The sequence below is a fragment of the Notechis scutatus genome, chromosome 1, assembly GCF_049901735.1.
Source record: "Notechis scutatus isolate UNSWTSFEM ecotype Mainland chromosome 1, rNotScu1.2, whole genome shotgun sequence".
Classification (NCBI taxonomy): Eukaryota; Metazoa; Chordata; class Lepidosauria; order Squamata; family Elapidae; genus Notechis; species Notechis scutatus.
Genome location: NC_142009.1, coordinates 61114818 through 61136056, shown reverse-complemented (window position 1 = coordinate 61136056; position 21239 = coordinate 61114818).

The following is a 21239-nucleotide window of genomic DNA, read 5'->3' as shown; positions in this document are numbered from 1 at the left end:
GTTAGCATCTAATTGGGTACTCTTTGATAACCAGGGGAACAAGGGAAAGTTAACCATATGCTTTGGGTGCAAAAACCTTAGATCCAGCTTTGCTTCTTCTGTAACCACTTGGCTTTAGTAAAGTATATCTTTGGCTTACTATGAGAATCTTTGTTTTCTAACTGACCAAATTGGGATGCTTGGCAAACTATGCCTCAGGTGAAACTAGAACTCACAATCTCCTGGTTTCTATCTGGTATTTTAAGTACTGCACCAAATGGCTCTCTGTAATTTTGCATAGTTTGTATTGCGCTGAGTTTCTAAACTGATCAAGGCAAAGATCTTCAAAATGCAGCAGTTGATTTTGCCCGAGAGATGCTTGTCTTCATACTGTGCTTTCATATTATAAGCATGGATGCCAGTATTTTGCTCAAGGATTGAGGCTAGGGTTAGATTATTATTTAGAAAAATTGCATCTAATGTTTACAGTACATTATTCATTACACTACATTACTTAGAGTCCTTTATTTTTCTGAGCTTGGTTTTTATTTACAAATGTTTGTTTGCTAATGTTTAATTACCCAACTAAACAGCACCATGAACACTAGGAAACATCATGTATAACATCATGCTACAGAATTCCTGGAAGCTTGGAATTCAAACAAATCAGTCATCAATAGATACACAGGGACACATACACCACATTTTTACACCATTCTAAAGAGACAATAAAAAAGCTTAGAAGAAAACAAAGAAGAAACAAAACAACAAGATCCAGATGGATCTTGACAGACTTGAACACTGGGCCCTACCTAACAAAATGAAATTCAGTGTAGAGAAAAGTAAAGTTTTACACTTAGGCAAGAAAAACCAAAAAACCAATTACACATATAGACTGGTTGAAACCAGACTTAATAGCAGTAACTGTGCGAGGGATTTTGGAGTCTTAGTGGACAACCAATTACATATGAACCAACAGTGTACAGTGTCAACCAAAAAAAGCCAGTGCAATCCTAAATTGCATTAAGAGAGGGATGTAATCACGTTCAAGTGAGGTACTAATACCACTCTATAACGCCCTAGTAAGACCATACCTAGAGTACTGTATCCAGTTGTGGTCATCACACTATAAAAAGATGTTGAGACTCTAGAAAAAGTGCAAGAAGAGCAACAAAGATTATTAGGGGACTGGAGGCTAAAATATACAATGAACGGTTGCAAATATTCAGCATGGCTAGTCTAGTGAATAGAAGGACCAGGAGTCTCATGATAGTAGTTTTCCAATATTTGAGAGGCTACCATAGAGAGGAGGAGGTCAAGTTATTTTCCAAAGCACCGGAAGGCCAGACAAGGAATAATGGGTGGAAACTGATCAAGGAGAGATTCAACTTAGAAATAAAGAATTTTTCTGACAGTGAAAACAATCAACCAATGGAACAGCTTGCCTTCAGAAGTTGTGGGAGTTTCATCACTGGAAGCTTTCAAGAAGAGAATGGACTCCCATTTGTCAGAAATGGTGTAGGGTTTCCTGCTTGGGTGGGGGGGTTCGATTAAAAGACCTACAAGGTCCCTTCCAATGCTGTTAACCTGCTAAAAACTAATACCCAAGTAAGCAGGGACTAAAATTAGTCAAACAGTCAGGGACAAAATAATACCATAATCAAGGAACTACCAAGGAGAAAACTATATCCCCATGAAAACTGGCAGGGCAAACTAATGTATTTCGACAGGAAGCAAACCCCACACTCGTAAACACTGCTGATGTTACCTAGTTTGGAAATACAATATTTATAAGCAAACAACAAACAACAGAATGTCCATAGTTCAACCTTGAACTACATATATTTTCTTCTATTGGATCTCTCTCTCTCTCTCTCTCTCCTCTTCTCTCCTCTTCTCTTCTCTTCTGTCTCCCTCCCCCCCTCCCTTCTTCCTTCCCTCCCACCCTCCACCCATACACGCACAAACACACACATGCACACAGGAGTGAACCTTTTGGGCAGAATTGGACAGCTCTGGTGCCCTCATTGGTACAGAAAATTGTATATTCATCAAATAACTATCAATTTCTACACCACTTTTTAAAAAAAGAATTAACTACTAAGTTTAAATCTGGATAACTAAGAAATTACAAATAAAGAACATTCATTTGATGTTTTATGTACTGATAAAACTTAATTGTAGTTCTATTAATTCTTTTTTCACAAATAATTTTTATGGCTCTTCCTTTTAGTAGAAGGAAGAAGAAGAAAAACTCATAACCATATTAGTAATGCCACCTATTTATCAACACTTCTTTCCTTAAGGGTTAATTTCTTGTGATCAAATGTCTTCACAGTTAATGGAAAAACAGCATGGAGTTGGAATAGTGCAAAGAAGATGCATAGATTTTGGTTTTTGGAGTGAACAAAATATACTAAAGAACACAGTGTTACATGCAGACATAATAATGACTGAACTTCATCTTCGAGACAAGTTAGAGTCCTGCCTACAATCACTGCCTTATTAGCTGATGCATTTTGAATCAAGCTGTGCTTTTAGAATGCAGCAATCTAATCTTGTTGACAAAAATAGCCATTCCATGAATTTAGAAGTAAATTAGATGAAAACACCATCCTTCTTGTTGTTGCTTGACTTTACTTTTTGCAAATGGGCACTGCAAATGTATTCAGAAGTATACTTAAAAGTAAATTCTATTGGTACAGAATGTGCCTGCGTAGAAGTGGAGCCTAAGAATTGAAATTAAAAGTTCATCATCAAGGACATAATTATCTCACATTAGGATTATTAAGATCATTAATTTAGCTCAGGGCAATATTTTGATAACTGGGGTGTATTTAACAGGTGTGTTGGAAACAGGAGCCATTGGGAGGGTTATATAAAGATAGCAGGACCGCATCAAATAGTTTGTATGAGATTTGGATTTTTTTCTCTTACTCTTTGGAGGTAATGTTTGTCTTAGCTTTTAAAAAATATGGTATGTTTATTTTAAGCTTACACTCCAGTTTGCATGCATTTCTTATATCAAAATAGCAAGAAAACAGAGTTCAGCAAAACAAGGAGAATAAATCTGGGGCTATGCCTAATACTTGTGTCCAATATTGACCATGGCTTAATTAATAATTAAATACAATAATAATTCCCTCAACACTGTCCAACTATTTACAAAGTCTGCACTACTATTACTATTAATCTTATCCCTTATCACCCATCCCTTCCCACTTGTGACTGTATGACTGTAACTTTGTCGCTTGTATCCTTACAATTTATATTGACTGTTTCCTAGTATGATTTGATTGCTTATTGTACACTATGACTATCATTAAGTGTTGTATCTTATGATTCTTGACTCTTGATGCATGTATCTTTTCTTTTATGTACACTGAGAGCATTTGCACCAAGACAAATTCCTTGTGTGTCCAATCACACTTGGCCAATAAAAGAATTCTAATTGTCTAATTGGTTTGCTTCCGTGTGGGGTGGGAACTCAGAAGGCAGAGGAAATCCGTGCCTCTTGGCATTCAGCCTTCAAAGTCTCCTTTGGGGTGATTGGGAGGGTAGGGCGATGGGCAGAGCCAGCCAGTGGTGGGATCACCTGACGGGGAGCCACAGCAGTGGGACGAAAGAGCCCGCAGCTTGCCCACTTCTGCCCTATGGCATATTCTGTGCTGGGTTGGTGGCGTGAGTGCCCACAGAGAGGGCTCTGCATGCCACTTCTGGCACACATGCCATATTGTAGGTTCACCACCAGGGATCTATAACAATCTAGTGTTCCCATTTATACTATGGGGCATATATTCTAGTTCTAACAAAACCTACATATTTCCTTTATTTGTACATTTATCAACCATTCTACACAATATCAGAGCAACCTCATTCAGGTCTGTTAAATCCTCCTCCTTTGTCTTTGTTGGTCAGTCACCAGTAGATCTGTTTTTCTTTTTTCTTTTCCCCCCTGTCCATTAATTCATGTTCCTTACCATTTGAACATTTTATATTTGAGTCCCAATCTTCCACAGGCCATGTCTTTATGAAATTGTCTGAAAGATATTGACCTTGATAGACCATCATGGACTTGGTCAATTTCACATAATGTTTTTAAATAACATAGAAAATATGTGGAGTGGAGCCTTTACTTTACTACAGAATATTTTCTACTAATGGTATGGATTTTATAATCAGTGTACACATATTTTGGCCAGGATGTCACTAATGTTTAGTCATAACTCACAATCCAACAAGACTTATTTGTGAAGATCGCTGGATTTATGCTCTCCTAACTCTGTAATGATTTATATCAAATTCAATGCCCATCATATTAATTCAATATAAAAATAAATTGTATGTTGTAAGTAAAAACCTACTTTGTTTTTGATTTGATCACCTGCGGTCTTGAAGTTGCAATTATGAAAAACTGCTCTGAACTTGAAACACCCATGTATTTATAGGCTGTCTAATAAATCAATTCCTATTGTATACTTTGATGGATAACAATCATTTTCTTGCATATAATTCTGTTTATGGGATACTTATGCAAATGAAAAATAGAGACAGTTATTTAAACTCACTAAATGTTTTCCTTTGTTGCAGTTCCCACAGAAATGTATGTCTTTCCCCTTAGGGAGTTTCCAATAATCTATTACGTAAGTAGCCCAGCTAGTAAAACTGGCTTTTGATAAGTTGCCAATATTTAAAAGGATTTAAAAAGTCAGTAAACATCAAGAAATGACATTTTTTTCTTGAACCTGGCCATGACCTGATAGATTTAGTGATGGTACCAACATTATTAGATTATTATTAGATTGTAAACAATTTTTCTAGTTCATCACTAATAGTATAAATCAAGTGCCATGTCTTGAGGAGTACATTCCTGACTGGAAATGGTACATTAAATTCTTAGCATGTGCAGAAGAGTCCCAAGGCCACTGGCCTTGTATGCAGATCATTCTGTTACATTCATTTTTTTTAATTGTTGGTGTATATCTGGTAAGAGTATCACCTGCACATTCACTCAAATTCCCCTTTGAATTTTTTCCATGTGAGGAAAATTGCATCTAACAGAAATAGATGAAACTTCAAATCTGAAACTTTGTCCAATTTCTCTTATTTGTAATGTCATTTTTCCATTTTAACCTCAGTTTGTGTGTGTTGATACCAAATTGTACAAATAGTCATGCAACTTTTTTCCTCTAATAAGCCATTTTTTGTTTATTACCCTTTTCCCCACCTTATTTGGAGGATTTAATTAGGTTGAATTTCTCTTTTAATTGAATTGCATTTAAAAAGGTACTTCTCTGTTGTTTTAGTGTTTCTTTATGTGAGCTTCTTTTATTGTTAACTTCTTTGGTCAAGCTTTCTTTATGGAAGACATGTTTATTGTTTTGTTTTAGCATTTTTGTGTGTACTTTTCTTTGAGCTATTTTGATAGGGTGATATGAATAAATAAATAAGATACATACTTTTTAAAAAAAATCATGGTAAATGCTTAAGAATGCTAATGTAGATATATATATGCAATATGATTAAATCATATATATATATGTGTGTGTGTGTGTGTGTGTGTATGTGTATGTGTATATGTATATGTATATGTATGTGTATATGTATATGTATATGTATATGTATATGTATATGTATATGGCATTCAGCTTTGTTCGGGTATTTTCCCACGTCATTATAGTTGTGCTTTTAAAGTTGTAGCAACGTTTTGGCAGAATCTCATCTGCCATCATCAGGCTTCTGTATTGTGTTCATCTATGAGTCAGACTTTCACTGTGGGTGAAAGTTTTTCTTTTCTTTGTGGCCAGATTATGAAGGTGTCATCTACGTATCCGCTATCTACATGCACTCTCACACCACCACCCAGCACAGAGAAAACCCGAATAACCAAAACCCGAATAACCAAAGATCCACATATAAATACCCGTGAAAACCTCAGAAAACAAATAAATATATATATTTGTTTTATATACAGCTCTGTGCTTCTCAGAGTGAAGAAGCACACTCTGAGAAGTGTGAAGTGTGAAGAAGCACACTCTGAGAAGCACAGAGCTGAAGACAGAAGCCTGAAGATGATGAATGAGACTTCATCGAAACGTTGCCTAGATACTTCCAATCTTACGCGGGAGAAAACCCGAATAACCAAAGATCCACATACAAATACCCGCGAGAACCTCAGAAAACAAATATATATATATATATATATATATATATGTATGTATGTATGTATGTATGTATGTATGTATGTCTTTGGTTATTCGTGTTTTCTCCCGCGTAAGATTGGAAGTATCTAGGCAACGTTTCGATGAAGTCTCATTCACACACACACACACACACACACACACACACAAACAATATTTTTGTTAAAATGTAAATTAAACCAAAGTTTTTCTCTCACTTTTCTATGTTCTATTCTGACTGTATCAGTTGCCATATGAAGGAATTATATATATGCATGACATAATTAGACTAAGATTCCAGCATCATGAAAGTGTCATGGCTGTTTTCTCCAATTCTTGTGTATGTTCATCTGCATATGAACATCCATTATTTATATATTTGCCAAATAGGTTGTTTATAATGGGTCAGCATGATCCTAGGCTCATACACATGTTTTTCCAATGCATAAGCATTTTAAGAATCTTCATAGTGTAAACTACAAAAGTATTATAGAAACACAAATCAACATTTTTAATATTAACTACTTACTTTCAATGTTTTTTTCTAGAAATCATGATGAATCCATTTTTAACAATTGTTTGTTATCTATGATAACATACATCATGCTGAATCAGAAATGAGAATTTGCACGGTGGCTGAATTCACACAACACAATAATAAACATTGTTTTAAACATAGAATCATAGGGCTGGAAGGTGTTGACTGGTTCTACTATGCATGTTCAAAAAAGAGAACAGAAAGACCTGCACAAAAAAGAAAAATAATACAAATAATTTAATAAGGCAATTGGTTTGTTTACAAGCCAGAATTCAATCCAAAACACAGCAGTGAAACTTCATTTAAAAAAAAAATCAATATAATTTTAGTTTATACCCTAAATCTACCATTCTCTTAAAAATGGGAGAGGAAGGTCTTATAAACTCTTGTGCAAGTGTCCATTAACCTCAAGGGTTTGGAAATCAAAAAACCCATCTATTTTACTCCTTAATCTGATAGCTAGGACTGATAGAATAAATATTACTGGTATGTACTTTGTTTTTCAAAAACTCTGTCAAAAAAGTCTCCCTTTGAAACTCCTCAGCAAATTCAGCAGACAAGAATAAGGTGATGATGGGTGCTTTTATTTTTGGTAATTTGCTAGAATACAGAAAGCAGAAAACAGGAATAAATGGGAAGTTTTTCAGTTAGAAGGGTACTCCTCAGAGGTGGAATTCAGCAGGTTCTGACCAGTTCTGGAGAACCGGTAATGGAAATTTTGAGTAGTTTGGAGAACTGGCAAATATTGTCTCTGACTGGAGATTTTACAGTATTCTTCCCCTGCCACGCCCACCAAGCCACGCCCACAGAACCAGTAGTAAAAAAAAATTGAATCCCACCACTGGTACTCATAGTGAGGTTCCCCTACAACTGGAAAGGAGAACAACACGATTTCATTAATTGATAAATTATTGGTAATTGGATTGAGGAATAAAATAGATTTCTTGATTTCTAAACCCTTGAGGCTAGTAAGTTCAAAAAGGAATTGCAAAACTGTTAAAGACTCTCTGCAAACTGGAGACATGGGTCTATAAATGACAAATACTGATAAATAAAAAAGCAATACTTGTAGCTGTCTCGCCCCGAGCTCCTCTCGCCCCAAGTTTTGCATATGCATTAATGGAATTTGAAGTGGTAATAATAAGAAACAAAAGATTGGATTCATGCTAGATAACTCAATGAAAATGTCAGTAATGTATAGCAGCTGTAAAAGAAAGGCAAATTCCATATTTGGGGAATTGTTAGAATTTTAAAAAAAATCATCAACAGCCAATCTAGCAATTCTGTTGTGACTACCTTATGGTGAGAATTCAGTTTGACTGCAGTTTACCACCATATCTGGAAAAAGATATTGCAGAGCTAGAAAAGTAAAGAGCAGCTAACATGATTAAGAGATTAGAGCAGGGGTGTCAAACTCATGTCGTCAAAGAGACATCACGTGATGTGTTGGGACTTTTTTCCCCTTCTCTAAACCAGGCATGGGTGTAGCCAGCGGGTGACGCATCCGGTCCGTGCACTGGGAGTTTGACAGCCCTGGGTTAGAGCAACTCCCAGATAAATTGCAGAGTTGTGGTTTTTGTTTTTTTTTAAGTAACAGTAAAGATGAGCAAGAGTAAACATGACAGCGATATAATACACACACACACTAAAGAAAATGTGAGTGAGGGGAAGTTTTTCTAATTTTCTGCATTAGAATGTGAGATTAACCTCTAAAATGATTTCTTGAGTGGTTCATAATCAATAAAATGAAATACTTTTTTAAATAAATTCCACAATGTTAGTCGTGGAATTCTGGGAGCTGAAGTCCACATATCTCAAAAATGCTTAGGTTGAGAAACATTGCTGTAGAAGTAATCATGATGCTTTCCAATTTAGCCAATTAACTTCAGTTGCCCTAAGACAACCCCTATTGACAATTGTGACAATGATAGGGCATGAGATTCTTCTCCAGAGGGAGGGAAAGACAAACAGTGACCCAGAATAAAACTGGTTAGTAAAAGAATGTCACAAAAAGCAAAGGAAATGCAGTGCAGAGCATTTACTGTCAGCCCTTCTGTAAACCAGACAGGAAAAAATGCTGAATGAGCTACTTTATTGTAAGGCTACATTAACAGAAACTTGCAAGTCTGAAGTTTCTTGCTGATGAAACTTCCTCCTGCCACTTTTAAATGTCTGATCAATAAGGGCAGGTCCTTCCTAATTTTTTTTCTCTGATCTTAAGACAATGGAGGCTCCTGCCTCTCTTGCCAGGTTATTTCCTAGATCAGGGGTCTCCAACCTTGGCAACTTTAAGCCCGGAGGACTTCAACTCCCAGAATTCTGGCTGGGGAATTCTGGGAGTTGAAGTCCTCCAGGCTTAAAGTTGCCAAGGTTGGAGACTCCTGTCCTAGATATTACCTCCTTTCTCTCATCCCCCAAGGTAATTCACACATCCCTTACATCTGTGGATAACTGCAAGTTTTATCACTAAATCTTTATGATGCTCTAAATATTGATTTTCTTCATTTAAACCAAAGGGATATCTTAGTTGCTGTTTGCATGACTACTGAAGATTTGAGGATAACCACTTTAACAAATTTTGTGTTCTGGTATCCCATCACAATCTTTCTAGCTCAGAGCAAACTTCCATTAAAGAAGGGTACTGATTTTAGCACCAGGTGTGTGTGTGTGTTGTTTTTTTTTTTGATAGACTATTTGACCTTCCCTGAAGTGAAAGCCATGTTCGACTTTGACTTCAAAAAAAATCTTAATTGGTGTTAAGATTATGGAAATTATGTCAAATACCACTGAAGAACATTAGTCAGGTGGCCTGCAAGTTTAAACTGTTTTGTTTCAGGCTTTTCTTGACCTCCAGCTGAAGTCTAATACTCTGTCTGGTTGCAGATTGTCTAGTACAGGCATGTCCTACCCAGTCCTCATGCCACAGTCGAACAAGATTCCTATACAATACAATTTGTGTGAACTCCTTGACTCCCGCATAAGTCAAAAATAAGTCAAAATAAGAGCTCATGTTTTTCTTGAGTCACCACATTGATTAGGAAAAGATATCATTTTCAATTCTTGCACTTGCTGTATTCTATAAAAATAGTAGTTAACTGATTCTAACTTATGATTCCTGGCAAAAGGAAGAATTCTTATATTCAGTTAGAATTAGTTGCATAATATGTGAAAAGTGAATTGCTTTAAATAAATATTTTCCCATACGTTCACATTTATGTAATAACTAGGGTGCAAGAGCTGACCTATAAGAAGAAACCATGATAGACGGAACATTGGAAGATGTCACATTTGATGAAATAGAGGTTGAATCTTGCCCAAGGGAACTTTACAGACATTTTTTTTATCTGCCTGTATTTTTACATCTGTCAGACAATGCAATTATTGATACTTCATTCTGAAGTTTTATAAGCTTTGAATTTATTACTATTTGTTTAAAGCAGGGGTGTCAAACTGGCGGACCGGATGTGTCGTGCACAGGCCATGCTCACCCCAGCTCTGCAAATGGGAAAAACATCACTAAACGTCACATGACAATGTGTCGCGGTCATTTTGACACCCATGGTTTAAAGTATTTGTAGATGCTTTTCTATTAAAATTATATCTAAAATGTCATGCAGAATAATGTAACTATCTAAAGAACAAGCATCAGTGCAGATAGTAATTAGCATTCCTACATTCAAAACAATGGGGATAAATATATAGAGTAATATCAAACCCAAAAAACAGGGTCCTACAAAAAAAGAAGTTTACAATGTTGGACAATCAGAAATCTTTATATCATCTGAATAATAAAAGTGTGAAGACCCATCTTACCAGTTGGGAAAACAGGGAAGTTCACAGGAAAGCCACCACAGAAAAGATCTTCAAAGTCCTTCATTTAATCCACTAAGGAAATCCTGAGCTGAGTCTTTAATGAAATCCATACATTCAGAAATATTGTAGGGCACAGGTGTCAAACTCGTGATATCACATCATCACATGATGTATCACGACTTTTTGCTCCTTCACTAAACCAGCAGTAGGCATGGCCAGCATGTGATGCATTTGGCCCACAGACCACAGTTCAAACAGATCAAAAAGATAATCAGAGTTGGAAGGGATTTTGTAGGTCATCTAGTCCAACCCACCACCCAAGCTGGAGACCCTACACCATTTTTGACAAATGGCAGTCCAATCTCTTCTTGAAAGTCTCAAGGGGGCAAGTTGTTCCATTGGTTGATTGTTCTCACTGTCAGAAAGTTTCTCCTTATTTCCAGGTTAAATCTCTCTTTGTTCAGTTTCCATCCATTATTCCTTGTCTGGTCTACAGGCACTTTAGAAAATAGCTTGACCCCTTCCTCCCTGTGGCAGCCCCTTAAATATTGGAAGACTGCTATCATGTCTCCCTGGTCCTTCTCTTTATTAGACTAGCCAAGCCCAGTTCCTGCAACTGTTCTTTGTATGTTTTAGCCTCCAGTCCCCTAATCATCCTGGTTGCTCTTCTCTGTACTTTTTCTAGAGTCTCAACATCTTTTTTATAATGTAGTGAACAAAACTGGATGCAGTACTCTAGGTGTGGTATTACTAAGGCTTTATAGAGTGGTATTAGTACTTCCCTTGATCTTGATTGTATCCCTCTGTTAATACAACTTAGGATTGCATTAGCTTTTTGGCTGCTGCTGCACACTGCTGGCTCATATTTAGCTGGTTGTCCACGAAGACTCCAAGATCCCCCTCACAGTTACTGCTATTGAGCCTGGTTTCACCCAGTCTATATGTGTACTTTTGGTTTTTCTTGCCTAAGTGTAGGACTTTACTTTTCTCTACATTGAATTTCATTTTGTTAGATATGGCTCAGTGTTCTAGTCTGTCAAGATCCATCTGGATCTTGAGCCTATCTTCTTGGGTGTTAGCTATTCCTGCCAGCTTAGTATCATCTGCAAATTTGGTAAGTTCCCCTTCGATTCCCTCATCTAAGTTGTTAATGAAGATATTGAAGAGTACTGGGCCTAAGACAGAACCTTGTGGCACCCAACTGCTTACTTCCCTCCATGTAGACTTAGATCCATTAAGGACTACTCGTTGAGTACAGTTTGCCAGCCAGTTGCGAGTCCGTCTAGTGATGGTGCTATCTATTCCACTTTTGTCTAGCTTACTAAGAAATAGGTTGTGGTCTACTTTGTCGAATGCCTTGCTGAAATCTAAATATATTATGTCCACAGTATTTTGCTGGTCTACTAATTTAGTCACTGTGTTGAAGAATGAAAGAAGATTGACACCCCTGCTGTAGAGCAGGGGTCCTCAACCACCGGGCCGTGGACCGGTACCGGGCCGTGGAGCACTCTGTACCGGGCCGCAAAGAAAAAATAAATAAAAAAAATGGCGGCTTTCTTCGCCTTCAGTGAATGCTGCTGGGATCAGGGATCAAGGACACAAATGAGAGAAGGGGAGGGAGGAAGCAACCAAAGCCTGTCCTGCTCTCTGGCTCAGCGGCTTCGGTTTCCTCCCGCCTCGTTCCTCTCTCAGTCGCTCTCTCGCTTCTCCACCAGCCCAGGAAGAAACTGCTTCAAAGAAGCCGGGGGGGTGTGGCTTTTCCTGTCGCCGCAGCTCCTCCGAAGCGCACGTCCACCCCCACCCCGCCCGCCTGCCCGCCCGCGGTTCAATCCACAGTGCTCCGTTCTGCCTGCCTGCCTGCCTTCTTCGTTTCTGGTGAGAATAATAACTATTTGCCTCTTTTTATCAGCCGAACCTGCTCCGAAACGAAGAAGGCAGGCAGGCAGGCAGAATGGAGCACTGCGGATTGAAGCGCGCGCGGGCGGGCGGGGTGGGGGTAAACGGGCGCTTCGGAGGAGCTGCGGCGACAGGAAAAGCCATCCCCCCCCTGGCTTCTTTGAAGCAGTTTCTTCCTGGGCTGGTGGAGCAGCGAGAGAGTGACTGAGAGAGGAACGAGGCAGACACCTGAGGGAGGGAGGGAGACACCTGAGGGAGGGAGGGAGACACCTGAGGGATGGGGCTGAGGGAGGCAGGGCCGAGGCACTCCCTGAACTTGGTGGTTTGCTGGCAGACGTTTTATTACCCGACTAGGTAACAACATCAGATGTTACCTAGTCAGGTAATGAAACGTCTGCAAGCAAACCACCAAACTCGGATTCTCCCCGGTCCTTGAAAAAGTGTTTGTGCTTGAAACTGGTCCCTGGTACAAAAAAGGTTGGGGACCACTGCTGTAGAGGATACCTGGTTCTTTAAATAAATGCTTATTAAGCCATTTAAAAATTTTGTAGCATGTGTGCATTCCAATTATCTTTTGTGTGCATCAGAGGCTCTTCTTGATTACTTCATCCCCAAATCTCTATTTCTAATTGGTGATTACTGTTCATACATTTTTAGAGTAGTAGAATAATTGACATATCATCCAGCTAAAATTAGGCATTTAACAACCCCATTATAAAATGACCAAAATTGTGAAATAATTGTGAAAGCATTTGCTTTTGCATCATTATTCACATTATGTTAATTTATATTTTTACATTATGAACTCTGAACCAATTATGTCAAACTGTCAAAAGTGATACAATTATTAACTCAGTGCAAAGGTATTCTTTGAAGGCATTGTAAGTAACTTGGACGATGTCAAAGAAAGCAATAATTTAATTATCTTTACAATTTACAAAGTGAAAGCATTCCATTCCCTCATTTATTTAAAAAGCAGGCAATATATCCAGGAAAACTGTTTAATTTTTTTGAAACAGAGAATACTTATATATATCTTGTTAAATATCTGGATCCATTTCATTGATTACTTAGTGTTCTACGGGTAAATAGGGCAAGTATAAATCAAAGAAATAATGGAATAGAGGACACTGCCTATCCTAATAGGATTGTATTATTCAATGAATTATGTATCATTCATCAAAATTCTGAATTGATAGTTTCTTTCATCACCATAACCGATGATCTTGGAAAGCCTGTGGAACAGAGGCAATTAAAGGACAATTTGTGGCTTCATTTCAGACCAAGCTTCATAATCCTGCTACATGTTCTTTTTGTATTGCCAAATGTCCCATGCTTTAAAAACAGTCATCAGAAAAGTAACAACTTGTTTAGCAAGAGTTGTTTACCAATGTCAACTGAAGCCAAATGCCAATGGAGATTATTGTATATATGGCAGCTTTATGAATGTGAGTGACTTGAAAGTATCAGTTGAGAAGACAATTGAAGTGCTATTATCTATTTATTAAACTGCCTGGTATAGACCAATACAATGGTGTTAGTAATTGAATTTAAGCATGAATCATATATTATCTCCTAAGTGAAGTAAATAGGAGATATGAGGAATTGCTCACATGGAGTAAAATAAATTGGCTCACAACCCACACAAGATTAAATGCATTGTGCTTTAGGGAAGGTCTGCTGACACATACGTATCAACAGGTGCTAACACTTAGGGCAGAAAAAGAAAGTCTCGCTTAGTTGTTTTATAGAACCTGGAGAAAAAAAGGGTTATGTCCATGTGGAAAATTAGAGTATCAGTAGTTCCGTCATTATCATATCAAATGATTCTTCCTGGCTCTTTTTAAGAATTCCATCCCATGATTAGATTCCTGAAACTACTGATTGCTCTTTGTTTTTCCAATTGCTTTTTAGTAATATCCATTTCATTCTTTTAAATTGTGAACTATCCTGAGGGCACTGGGCAAAAGAAAACAAAAATGTAGCTTATGAATAGACATTGTGTTCTCTGAAGTCATAAGATGCAGGTGAAACTGGTCAGCTTCTGGATAAAAGATTCCCATAAGATTTTCAACTGAATTATTTTTAGCAACCAAGAGATTTAAAGCCCTTTCACAATGTTGGGAATGAGTAGGAGAGTAACAAGCTGTCTAGCTAAATCACTGAACAAGAACACTCAAATTTTAAATTTTCTTCTTGCTAAGTCACAGTTGAGAACAGAATAGGATCAAGATAAATGAAGCTATTTTCATACTCTGAACACATCACTTTGGCAGAAAGATATTGGTGGGCAATAAAAGTGTCAAAAAGAAAATAGTTTGTACAACATGGAATCAATCATCCACTAATGCATTACCTTCCACCTAGAGTCAAACAACCTACTCTCCCAAAAAACAATTTAGTTTCAGAAAAAAATTGTCCTGCAATATGCAACTCCTACATTGCAAAAACATATGGACTACATTACTTGACCAGGGTAAAGCAATATATGTAATTTACATAGACTTCTGCAAAGCCTTTGACTCAGTGGTACACGACAAACTACTGTTAAAACTAAACTCTTACAGCATTTCCGGATCCCTTCATAAGTGGATTACTGCATTTCTGTCAAACAGGCAACAAATAGTAAAAATAGGGAGCGCTATATCAAACCCTGCACCAGTTAACAGTGATGTCCCCCCAAGACAGCATTCTAGGACCCACACTCTTTATACTCTATATAAATGACCTTTGCAATCAACTTATAAGCAACGGTGTCCTCTTTACTGATGATGTAAAACTATTCAATACCACTGACAATGCTACCATCTTTCAAAGCGACCTCGATTATGTGTCTGAATGGTCAAACAGTTGGCAACTCCAAATCTCAATCAACAAATGGTACACATTGGGGGGAAAAATCAGTACACCAAATACAATCTACGTGGATACGATGTCGTTGACAACCCTCACTCTGTTAAGAATCTTGGAGTACTCATATGTAACAACCTGAGTGTAAGAGCTCACTGCAACAGCATTGCCAAAAAAGCTTCAAATGTTGTAAATCTAATCTTAAAAAGTTTCTCTTCTGGTAATACTGAATTACTAACTAGGGCATACAAAACTTTTGCTAGACCAATACTTGAATCTGCACTGTATATTGGACATTAATACAATTGAGCGTGTCCAGAAGCATTTCACAAGAAGAGTACTACACTCCTCTGTTCGCAACAGAATACCCTACACCACCAGGCTTGAGATTTTGAATTTGGACAAGCTAGAACTACGCCATCTGCAGTTTGACTTAAGTATAGTTTATAAAATAATCTGCTTTAATGTACTACCAATCAATGACTTTTTCACCTTCAACTGCAACAATACAAGAGCACACAACAGATATAAACTTAATGTACACCACTCCAAAGTACAACTTCAGCAACTACGACTTCAGCAACAGAGTGGTCAATGCCTGGAACATACTACCTGACTCTGTTGTCACATCCCCAAACCCAGACTCCTTTTTCCTCAAACTAACTACTATTGACCTCACCCCTTTCCTAAAAGGCCTGTAAGGGGCGTGCATAAGTGCACAACCGTGCCTATTGTCCCTAATTATTCATACCCATTTCCTGTGTTTATACTTCTGTTTATTATCTTGATAAATAAATAAATAAATAAATTTAAAATAAAATAAAATAAAGTTGAATTTGTGGATCTTATTACAACAGGATGCAGTGATAGTTATTAATTTCGGCGAGTTTTAAAATAGGATTAAACTAATTTCTGGAGGTTGCATGCGCTATTATGTCTCATGTTCTTTTGATCTTCATTTATTTCCCTATTAAAGGCAGCAACAATGATTGAGACAGATTAGTGGATTAAGATATCATTAGGACAATATAACAGTTCAGGAAAAATGTAAATACCGTGTTTCTCCAACAATACGGCCTCCACCAATAGGAAGCCCCACCATGTTTTATTGGCATAAAATCAAATTAAGCCCCTCCCCCCAAATTAAGCCCCATATTAAACATGCGAAATGGGGGAAGCGGGGGGGCTTGCCGTTAGGAAGTACTTTTGTTGCATGCCCGGATATGGTGCTACCTGCGTTGGTGGGGCACTTCATATCGGGAGATCTCCCACCGTTGCTTCTCCCTTCTCCCTTGCTTTCCCTTCTCCCTTGCTGCGCGGCGTTTGGCGCAGCCACGTGCGGCCAGTCAGGGCTCCTCCCTGCAACCGGGCCCTGAGGAGACACTTGGCTTCAGGCGCTCCGTCTTCCCTTTGCTTTCAAGGTAAAGCGAATTATTTTACAAAGCCTCCCCTGCCCGAGAGGGCAACCCAACCACGTGGGGAGGCTAATTTCCCGGGCCTCTTCCGTTCCTCCCGACCTCCCTACACTGCGCGCGCCTCTGACGCGCCGGTCCCTTCAGCCCAGCGAGCTCTTCCACCTCAAAGAAAGGCCAGGCGGGCGGCTGCAGGGCAGCAGCAGCGGGTCTGAGCCGCCGCAGCGGAAACAGCCACCACCCTTAGCCCGACGCGGGAGAACGAGCGAGGTTAGCGCCCGCCAGCCCGTCCTTCCTGCCTTTGGAGGCACCTGCACCGCGCCTCCGCGGCTCGGTTTCCCTACTGGCGGGTCCTCCTTTCGTGCGGAGGGCTGCGGGGGAATGCACTCGCCCGAGAGGATCTCTCCCTCTCTCTCCCGCAAGGTCAACGCCTGCGCTGCGGAGGAGAGGGCTGCAGCGGTTCCTCCTGCTTGCTGAGAAGTGAGGAAGCCGCGGCTCGCCCGGGTGAGATTTGGGAACGAGGGGCAGGAAGAGGCACACACACACCCGGCTCGCTTTCCCAGCTCTGCCCAGCATTTACGGCTCTGGCGCAGCTGTGGCGGGCAGCGAGCGCCTCCCGCCGGACCCTCCGCTCATCCTGCCAGGGCCGCGCCAGAGCCGTAAATGCTGGGCAGAGCTGGGAAAGCGAGATGCGGGTTTGTGTGTGCCTCTTCCTGCCCCTCGTTCCCAAATCTCACCACGGCGAGGAAGCCGGCTCGCCCAGGTGAGATTTGGGAACGAGGGGCAGGAAGAGGCACACACACACCCGCGGCTCGCTTCCCAGCTCTGCCCAGCATTTACGGCTCTGGCGCAGCCGTGGCGGGCAGCGAGCGCCTTCCCGCCGGACCCTCCGCTCATCCTGCCAGGGCCGCGCCAGAGCCGTAAATGCTGGGCAGAGCTGGGAAAGCGAGATGCGGGTGTGTGTGTGCCTCTTCCTGCCCCTCGTTCCCAAATCTCACCCGGGCGAGCCGCGGCTTCCTCACTTCTCAGCAAGCAGGAGGAACCGGCTGCAGCCCTCTCCTCCGCAGCGCAGACGTTGACCTTGCGGGGAGAGAGGGAGAGATCCTCTCGGCGAGTGCATTCCCCCGCAGCCCTCCGCACGAAAGGAGGACCCGCCAGTAGGGGAAACCGAGCCGCGGAGGCGCTGGTGCAGGTGCCTCCAAAGGCAGGAAGGACGGGCTGGCGGGCGCTAACCTCGCTCGTTCTCCCGCGCGGGCTAAGGGTGGTGGCTGTTTCCGCTGCGAGCGGCTCAGACCCGCTGCTGCTGCCTGCAGCCGCCCGCCTGGCCTTTCTTTGAGGTGGAAGAGCTCGCTGGGCTGAAGGGACCGGCGCGCCAGAGGCACGCAGTGTAGGGAGGTCGGGAGGAACGGAAGAGGCCCGGGAAATTAGCCTCCCACGTGGGGTAGGGCTGCCCTCTCGGGCAGGGGAGGCTTTGTAAAATAATTCGCTTTACCTTCGAAAGCAAAGGGAAGACGGGAGCGCCTGAAGCCAAGTGTCTCCTCAGGGCTCCGGTTGCAGGGAGGAGCCCTGACTGGCCGCACGTGGCTGCGCCTAAACGCCGCGGCAGCAAGGGAGAAGGGAAAGCAACGGTGGCCCGAACCCGAAGGTCTCCGAATATCCAAGCTGTCGCCGCCCGCCCACCCACCCGAGGATGCAAGGGGGGAATTAAGTCACCCCAAAAGACGTCCTAGCCATTTTTTCGGGGTCAAAAAATAAGGCCCGGCCTTATTATGTGAGAAACACGGTATTATTCACCCTGAATAGTATGCATGCATAACTTTGATTATAGTTTACTATGTACAGATATCACCCACATTTTATACATTTATACAACTACTGCAGCTTTGCTTAATTTTTTGGGTCATGTCTTAAAGTGATAAAATAACAAATTTCATACCACAAAGATGTAGTGTATTAGAAACGTGTGAAATCTGCCCAAGCCTCTTAAGAATCTGAAGTTGGTGCCAATAAAGCAATTTCTGCAGATAAAAATTAGCCTTGTTCTGTATCATTGCTTTTTACCTAAAGTATTTTCCATCCCAGATCCAAATATTTTCTTCTGTTTTCAAAGCCAAGATATTTTAATATACCCTTCATATGTTGAACAACTTTTAAATAAAGTAAAAATACCTCTGTGTTGCAACTATATTAAAGTGGAACTAATTAGATTATCATTCATAATACTTTCAGCACCCACATATTTTGCTCTTTGCTTGTCTCACTGTAAGAATAATGTAGTTGAATTAAACAAAGAGAAAACTAGCATTTCTTTCAATTACCTCAACAAGGAGTTGATGTGCTCTCAGTTAGTACAGATGTAGTCTAACTAATTTTATTAACTAAACCAGAAATTGCTTCCAAATATGTGAGTCACACTATTAAAAAATCTAGAGATAATTTTGATGGATGATACCAGACTAGCTAGAACATCTGTTTCTAACATTGGTCAAATGATTCCCTAGGGAAATCTCACAAGCAAAATGAGCGCAGCAACCTTTTCCAACTAATGATATTCAGCAACTAAAACTATGCCCCGAAGTCTGTTTCTTTTCTATAAATTTGTCTAAATTTATCACCTGCCAAAATTAGTGTTGATCCCAATATTTGGGGACGAGATACCATCTTATGTGGGCACTGTTAAAGAAATACTTCTTTGTTCTCTTAATGGAAGAATGAATCTTGCTGTACATAAGTAATCACTTTTTGTGTGGTATTTAAAAATGCTTCTCCATCTCGGAAAAATAGGGAGAAAATTGGCTCAGAGGTTTTTTGTTTTTTTTAATGTAACCATGTTTTTAAGCAGGAAGCATGAAAAGTTGTATCACTGAAGTGTAGTAATCTAACCTGAATTTTTTATTTACTTCACCAGCTTTCTACCAATCTACTAGCCTTCCCTTGTTGATTAGTTATCATTTTTTTTTTTTTTTTTTTGGTGGGGGGGGGGGGGGGGGTTTTTTGGAGTTTTTTTTTTTGTTTTTTTTTTTTTTTTTTTTTTTTTTTTTTTTTTTTTTTTTTTTTTTTTTTTTTTTTTTTTTTTTTTTTTTTTTTTAAATTTTTAAATAAATAAATAAATAAAATAAATAAATAAATAAATATTTGGGAAGTCATCACAATCAGGAAGAAAAACAGATCACTTCTTTTCAAAAAGTAGCAAGAAAGAATAAGGAATGTTGTTTATTTGGTAGAACTGAAAAGAATAAAGATGACCTCCTTGCTTATATCCCCTCTTGGAACCCAGCCCAGTAACAAGAAATAATATGATAATATGATAACAAGAAAACTATGGTATTTTTTTACTTAAATAAACAGTATTTCCCCTAAGATTAGCATTATAACTGGTATATTTTATATACATAAAGCTGAACAGGTTTATTATAGGAGGAACCTTTATAGCTTTTGTATAAAATTCCTGACATGAATAGGAAAATGCCTTGTTGTAAGAATATGTATGAATTTTAGGACCATATAATCAGGAATAATCACAGACATAAAAATGGATAGGAGTTGTTACCAAATCTCCAAATTTATACCACTTATGATTACTCAAAAGGTACACTCAAGAGGATTAAACTGATTAGAAACTGTATGGGGGATACAGTCTAATATTACCATCTAATAATATAATATAATAATTATAAATAGGAATAAACCTCAGTGAAAGTTACAAGATACAATTTTAACAGTTATATATTGATTTATATGTTCTTCAATGTTGGCAACCACACATTTCTACAAATCTCTGGATCGTTACAAGAATTAAAAAAGCAAAATAATTAAAACAAAATTTCAAGCCACATACCAAGTGGAGGAAGAACTGAACAATTTCATAACATTATCTATTTATTTAAATATAAATTTTATGGCCATCCAATTCCAGTGGACTCTGGGCAATGATTCCATATCCCACATTCAATTTAACTAGTGGGCATCCCAAATGCCTTAGGAATAATTCCAAGTATACATAGCATTGAACTATAATGGAGGAAAATTACATCTCTTGACAATTGCTTTATAAAGTCTTCTTTTAATAGACTTCATCTCATTAAAATAAATCATGTTACCAAACTACAATTGCTGAGAAATAAATTATACCCATTGCGGTTTACATACCACAATATTCATATTGCAGTTGGCATCACCAAGTATAGCTTGCTTTTAAAAGGCACTTTCACTGCCTCACTTTTCAGTGATCATATTTTGTGCAGGCATATGAACATTTCCATAAAATGTATTTCAAAGAAACATGAAAGTGAAATAATTAACTGGGTATTAATGTGAAAGGGATGGCTCTCCTATCTTGTATACCTATATAATCTTCTATTACCATTGTTGGCAGTCTGACATATCTAATGTTTCATTTAGTGCTGATGATTCTAATTGCAGGATGACACTAGGAAAGAGACTCAGCGATTTCACCATATTCTTTCTCTGGTATGCACAATGCCATTTAAACCCCTGATTTAAAAAAATGATTTCATTGTGACTCAAATAGGATGGGTAACAGGGTAGGTGACCAAACCTAGGACACCTGGG